This window comes from Gigantopelta aegis, chromosome 1 (genome assembly GCF_016097555.1).
Source record: "Gigantopelta aegis isolate Gae_Host chromosome 1, Gae_host_genome, whole genome shotgun sequence".
Classification (NCBI taxonomy): domain Eukaryota; kingdom Metazoa; phylum Mollusca; class Gastropoda; order Neomphalida; family Peltospiridae; genus Gigantopelta; species Gigantopelta aegis.
Genome location: NC_054699.1, coordinates 35,440,495 through 35,446,857, shown reverse-complemented (window position 1 = coordinate 35,446,857; position 6,363 = coordinate 35,440,495). Strand labels below are relative to the sequence as shown.

Genomic DNA, 6,363 nt, shown 5'->3' with positions numbered 1-6,363 from the left:
ACTACAGCAACCAATAATGAACTTTTCAGGCCCGTGCTTATAAAACGTAAAGTCTAGACTTTAATAAAGTCCAGACTTTAATGTAATGCTATTTGAATGGCGTTGCCATGACGTTAAAGTCTGGACTTATAAGCACGGGGCCAGATGTGGGGTGTCCGCGCAAACGATCCGAAATTGGTTGCGAACCGCTCACCTTCACACACGGCGCCCATATGTTGGAACCATTTTGACCCAATTTCATCGACGTCAACGTCAACTGTGGGCGCAACGCCACTTGCGATGGGCACGGAGGGAATGGAATAGAGTCGTGTTTAGCGATGAATCAAGATTCACGCTGCGATTTGCAGATGGTAGGCAGAGGGTTTGGAGGCGATGTGGTTAACGTCATGCTCAATGTTGTGTTAGTGAAGTTGACAGATTCGTAGGCGGAAGTGTAATGGTTTGGGGTGCTCAACATTTATTCCTATTCTTTCTTTGGACGTCATACAATAAAAAATAGTTTATTTAACACGTTCTTCTGTCATATTTGCTTATTAGCCAAGATGAAACGGTTGCGAAGTTTTTAATTTGACTCAGTATAAAATATCCTTGCTGCTAATCAAAAAGAGTAGCCCATGACGTGGCGACAGCGGGTTTACTCTCTCAATATCTGTGTGGTCCTTAACCATATGTCTGACGCCATATAACCGTAAATAAAATGTGATGAGTGCGTCGTTAAATAAACCATTTCTTTCCTTCCTTACACCAAAACAATGTTTTAATGTTTTAATAGGAAATCGTTTAACGTTAAATGAATGAAGGCATGAAGGAATGAAGTAATTAATTAGTTAATTCATTAGTTAGGTAGTTAGTTAATTATGGTATCACCATCAAATTGAAAAGTGATATAAAATAGCCCTTGCTAGTTGCTACTAATGGATACAATGAGGCAGGTTGCCTCTAAGACTACATTACCAAATGTTTGACATCCAATAGCCGATGATGAATAAATCACTGTGCTCTAGTGGTGACGTTGAATCAAACACACTTTAACTCACTCAAAAGAGATATGTCGCCATGTTTCAATATGTGTTGAAAACGTTACTTTCTGTGGAATGATCCCTTGCTACTAATGCAAAAATGTAGCAGGTTTCATGACCGGTCTGTTTAGGATCGATCCCTGTCAGTGGGCCCAATGCTATTTCTCGTTCTAGCCAGTGCACCACAACTGGTATATCAAAGGCCGTGGTATGTGCTATCATGTCTGTGCGATGGTGCATATAAAAATCCTTTGCTACTGATGAAAAAATGTAGCGGGTTTCCTCTCTAAGACTATGTTAAAATTACCAGTTATTTGACATCGATGATTAATATATTAATGTGATATGGTGGTGTCGTTGAACAAAACTAACTTTAATATGTTAGAATTATCAAATGTTTAACACCCAATAGCCGATGATTAATAAATCAATGTGCTCCAGTGGTGTCGTTAAACAAAACAAACAACTGTTTTCTTTATAACGGAAAACTTGAAACCAGTGAAATAGCGTTATCAGTAATAATTAAAAAATAAATATATAAATATATAACAGATAATACTAATACCTATATTAGCCTAAAGATATCGATCTATGGCAAGCGACGGTAAGGAAAGTGGTGTGGGTGATCTGTTCTACATTGTTATACTATTTATAACGTACACTAGATATTGTACCTTTAACTCTAGTCTTACACAGTGCAGGGTCAAAGGTCACTAGAGCTTCGCAGAGCTTTATAAACATACACTTACATTAATCTTGTATTTCGGTATATTTTTCAGGTTCTCAGCCCAGGAGGGTGGAATGTACCTTTGAAGCTGCAACTTCTCCATTCTTGAATGACGGATGAGCCTTAAAAGAACATATTTATCGGGAACTAGAAAGCGTGTAAGCATATTCAATACTCTGTTGAAGCTATGGTTAATCAGGCCAATATACTCGACAAACAAAGTATATAAATATATATTACAATACGTTGCAATAAAAATTATATGACGCATTTTTGCGAGAGGCATGATTGGGAATTGGGATCGATGTGTGAAATGATTACATACTAATTGGGGCAGGACGCAGCTTAGTGGTAAGACTCAAGCTGTAAGTGCGATAGGACGTAGGATCGATCGATCGATCTCGCTGGATTCGGATTTCTTTTCAGTAAAAGTACAGGTATATTAAAGGCCGTGCTTCATATTAATATATATATATATATATATATATATATATATATATATATATATATATATATATATATATATCTACCGCGTTACTACGACGTTTACACCATCCGACCAAACATTGTTGGGAACGAACGTACACCAATGTTGTTCTGTTCATTACACCAGAGTTCACATCCAATCTAATTAAAATTTGCTCCACTATTACATGTGGATCTAACACCAGCCAGTTGGAGCTCATGTCCACCAATCAAAACGTTACTTGCAGAATCCTGCCAGTGATTTAAAAATAATTTGAAAACATTCCGAATTATCCTGAGGGTATACGACATGTTTCATGTGAATTACGAATTCCGCAGATTTATTTACTTATAAAAAAAACTAAATCAGTCTTCAGTTTTACATTACAAATTATTTATTTTATAAAATAAAACATGTTTTAAGGCGAGAGAGAGAGAGAGAGAGAGAGAGAGAGAGAGAGAGAGAGAGAGAGAGAGAGAGAGAGAGAGAGAGAGAGAGAGAGAGAGAGTTAATTATTATCAAAAACATAAAATAAATAGAGAATACTAAACGAGTATCCGCGTGAGACCGTTGATATTATAACGATTAAAAACACACGGGTTGTAATATAAACGGTCTCACGCGGGAACGAGTATAGTATTTTATTTATTACACCGCACATCAATGGGGGAAAATCACACAGAAGGACATCCAAAATAACTAAACAAGACATGAAAATGCACAGATTAAATTCCAGGAAAATGACGTCACTTCATTTAGCTAGTTATCAATCAAACTTTGCATTCCTATCCCACACATCTATATTCTACAATGCGAAGAGACGATATACATCCCCGGGGTGTAATAAAATAGAATAACCTGTGATGCCAGTCAGGGGTGGAGTCTTGAAAATCACAAGATGTCAATATCGCGTTGGACTTCCTCTAGCGTCGTTTGGCCGGGATTTAGCTGAGTCAGTTGAGCGCTCGCCTGAGGTGCTTGCGTCGCAAGATCGAACCACCTTGGTGGATCCGTTCAACTGATTACGTTTTGTCTCGTTCCAACCAGAGCACCACAACTGGTCAAAGGCGTGGTATGTGATTTCCTTTCTGTGGGAAAGTGCATATGAAAGATCTTTTGCTGCATTAGCAAAATGTAGCGGGTTTCTACTAATGACTTGTCAGAATTACCAAATGTTTGACATCCAATAGACGACGATTAATTAATCAATGTGCTCTAGTGGTGCTCTGATATACTACATACATGGAAATGAAACAAGATCAATCCAAACAACTCAATGTCTTGAATCTAAACTAAATATTTAAAAAAAACCCAGGCAATTTGCACGATTCGAATTTACTTTATCTCTTCGCATGACAAATGCCCGCAACGTTAACCACTAGGCCACCAATTAACAGTTAATAATAGAGAGATAAAAAAAACCCGACAACCACCAACATATCATCTGCCTAAGTCCAAACAGCTGGAGTCTATCTATTAATATTATCCGTTGTATAATTATTGTTACATAAATATAAATAAATAAATAAATAAATGTGTGTGTGTGTGTGTGTGTGTGTGTACTATTTTATTACGAATCAAATGTAGATATGTGTGGTGTGTGGGTGTACTTTGTCAAATTGAATATAATACTTTTACATTTTATGTTTTAACCGGTGGCTAGACGTTTTAACTGCAATAATATTATCATCCTGTTTCATCTCTGTTGTAGGTATAACTAGTTTCTGTATATTTTAGGGTTTTTCTGGCAACATTTACCCAATAAAGATAGCATTTATTTTTATTGTGTTGTGTTATATTGTATTATGTGTTGTATTGTGTGGTATGGTGGTTGTACGTGTGTTATAATTAACAGGGCTTTTGTAGTCAAAGAAGAAACATTTCGACGAAATAAAATGCTGTTATGTATCCTAGAAGCACTGTTTTTAATGTCTAAATGTTAGTTTTGCAAAGAAAACAAATGAACTGGAACCCAGCGGATTACCCTTCCAACCCTCCAATAATAAAACCAAAAAGCAACTATAACAAATTAGAAATAGAGAAATACAGATTGAAAAACCATCATGCAGATTTTACTTTTAAAAGAGAATGGGATCCGACAGAACAAACTGCATTACGTTTTGTTTATAGGGTGATCGCCCTGTAACTTCTGAATTCAGGTTAACAAATTCAACATATGTATGCACGCGCGCGCGCGCTCGCACAGACATCACGACTGGTATATCAAATGTATTTCCTTTTGCTATCCTGTCTGTGGAATGGTGCATATAAAAGATCCCTTCCTACTATTGTACAAATTACCAAATGTTTGACATCCAATAGCTGATAATTAATAAATCAATGTGCTCTAGTGGTGTCGTTAAACAAAACAAACATCAAAACACTAGTTAACAGTTGAGACATTTTAGGCCGCTTTGGTACATAACTTTTAGAATTGGGGCATCTTGGGCCAGTTTCAACTGTTGATAACAATTCTAAAAAGAAGACTGTCATTATGGTCGCGTCTGTTTAGGATATAAATATTATCGCATCGCTTGCATCGTTCGCATCGCACACGTCCGGTTAGGATACAGCTTTAAGCTATATCCTAACCGGAGGTGAGCAACGCGTAAGATTATTTTAGAAATTATTGATTTCAGTTGCCGTATCCTAACCGGACGCATACGACTTCTTTTATAGTCTTATCTATCGGTTGAGATACAGCTTTACTCTGCCGTTAGATATTTGAACAGTTATGATCGCTCTCTGCCGTCAGAGATAACTGTAGGTTGCACTATACATATTAAAATCCCATAGGCGACCATGTTAACGTTTGTGTTTAAAACACTACGTGCAATATATCAACCAAACAATGATCCGTAAATATCAATACTACAACACCTACCTCAAAGTATCTGGCTACCGATTCAGAAAAGACACGCAAACCCCAAAGCTTTGCAATCTAATTAAAATTAGCTCCACTATTACATGTGGATCTAATACCAGCCAGTTGGAGCTCATGTCCACCAATCAAAACCTTACTTGCAGAATCCAATCTTGTCCCTCGTTCACAGCCGGAGTTGGTCGAGGCCTTGACGAGTTGGCGCCTGGCTGGTTGTCTGCCTTCCTCTTCTCAACGGCCGTTTGACGAGCCGGCTTCTCGACGGGGGCCACCTGTAAAGTCGGTGGCCGCACCAGAGTTGCCGAAGTCGGGACTGGTGTTGAGAAGGGTGGGGGTGGGGGTGGGGTGGGGGGGGGGGGGGGGGGTGACGGTCCTTCGTGCATGGCTGTGTCCAGGACCGCCCCTGGTGTAGTGGAAACGTCAGTGTCCAGTTCAGCCGGAGCCTCTTCTGTCTTCTTCTGCTTCCTAGGAGCGGCGGTGGGCGGCGAAGCAGAAGGAGCCGCCGCCGGTGGTTTAGCCACTGGTTGGGGCTCCCCCTGGACCGCCCCTGACGCACGTTTCCTCTTCCTCCACCTTCCTTTCTTCAGTTGCCGGTCGCCATACACCAGGGTCACGGTTGCCCGAGACCCGGTGTAGACGACGCGGTATTCAAGCAAAGTTCCGTACGTTTCGATAAGTCCCCCTCCCCCAGGTGTGTGTGGGGGGGGGGGGGGGGGCAACGCCAGAGAGCACAGCGACACGTCTGTCTTCATCTCTAAAAAAATGATAGATATGACAAGAATCGAATGACAAGAATCGAATGAATAACAATTATGGAATGGAATGGAAACTCGTTTAACGTGCCCATATCCACGAAGGTTCAGGCACGCCCATCACAGATCCGACCTCTGACTTCGCTAGTGGAGGGTTCCGTGGCAGGAGGGGGTGGGGGAAGGGGGTAGGCAGTTGAGATGATGGGGATAGTTATAAGAATTTAGATGGTAAGACCAGTGTTCTAAAGTAAATGAAAAAAGACTTAACTTGGAGCACCAAGAGAAAAGGGATACAAATAATAAGTTTTAATCATGGGTGATCAGGTTATGAAAGTTAAAATTAAAATAATAGGTGCAAATTTGAGTCGGGCTGGCCAGAAAAAGAAAAAAGAAAATTACAATATAGTTGTTAAATTATACAACTTAAACATATACTTACTAATTACTAGCCCTGGAGGTTAAGGATTCCCAAAGGGGGGGGGGGGGGGGGGGGGGGGGGGGGGGGGGGGGGGGCTTCG

The 6,363-nt window shown here is 40.0% G+C and overlaps 1 long non-coding RNA gene across 1 annotated transcript; it reads right to left on the bottom strand.

Moving 5' to 3' along the window:
* Positions 1 to 1,762: 1,762 nt before the first annotated feature.
* On the bottom strand, positions 1,763 to 5,149 carry LOC121367851. The gene is made up of 2 exons (XR_005957438.1): positions 5,097 to 5,149; positions 1,763 to 1,868 (listed from the first exon to the last, which is right to left on the bottom strand). It is a non-coding gene; the product is annotated as an uncharacterized LOC121367851 (long non-coding RNA).
* Between the last annotated feature and the right edge of the window lie 1,214 nt (positions 5,150 to 6,363).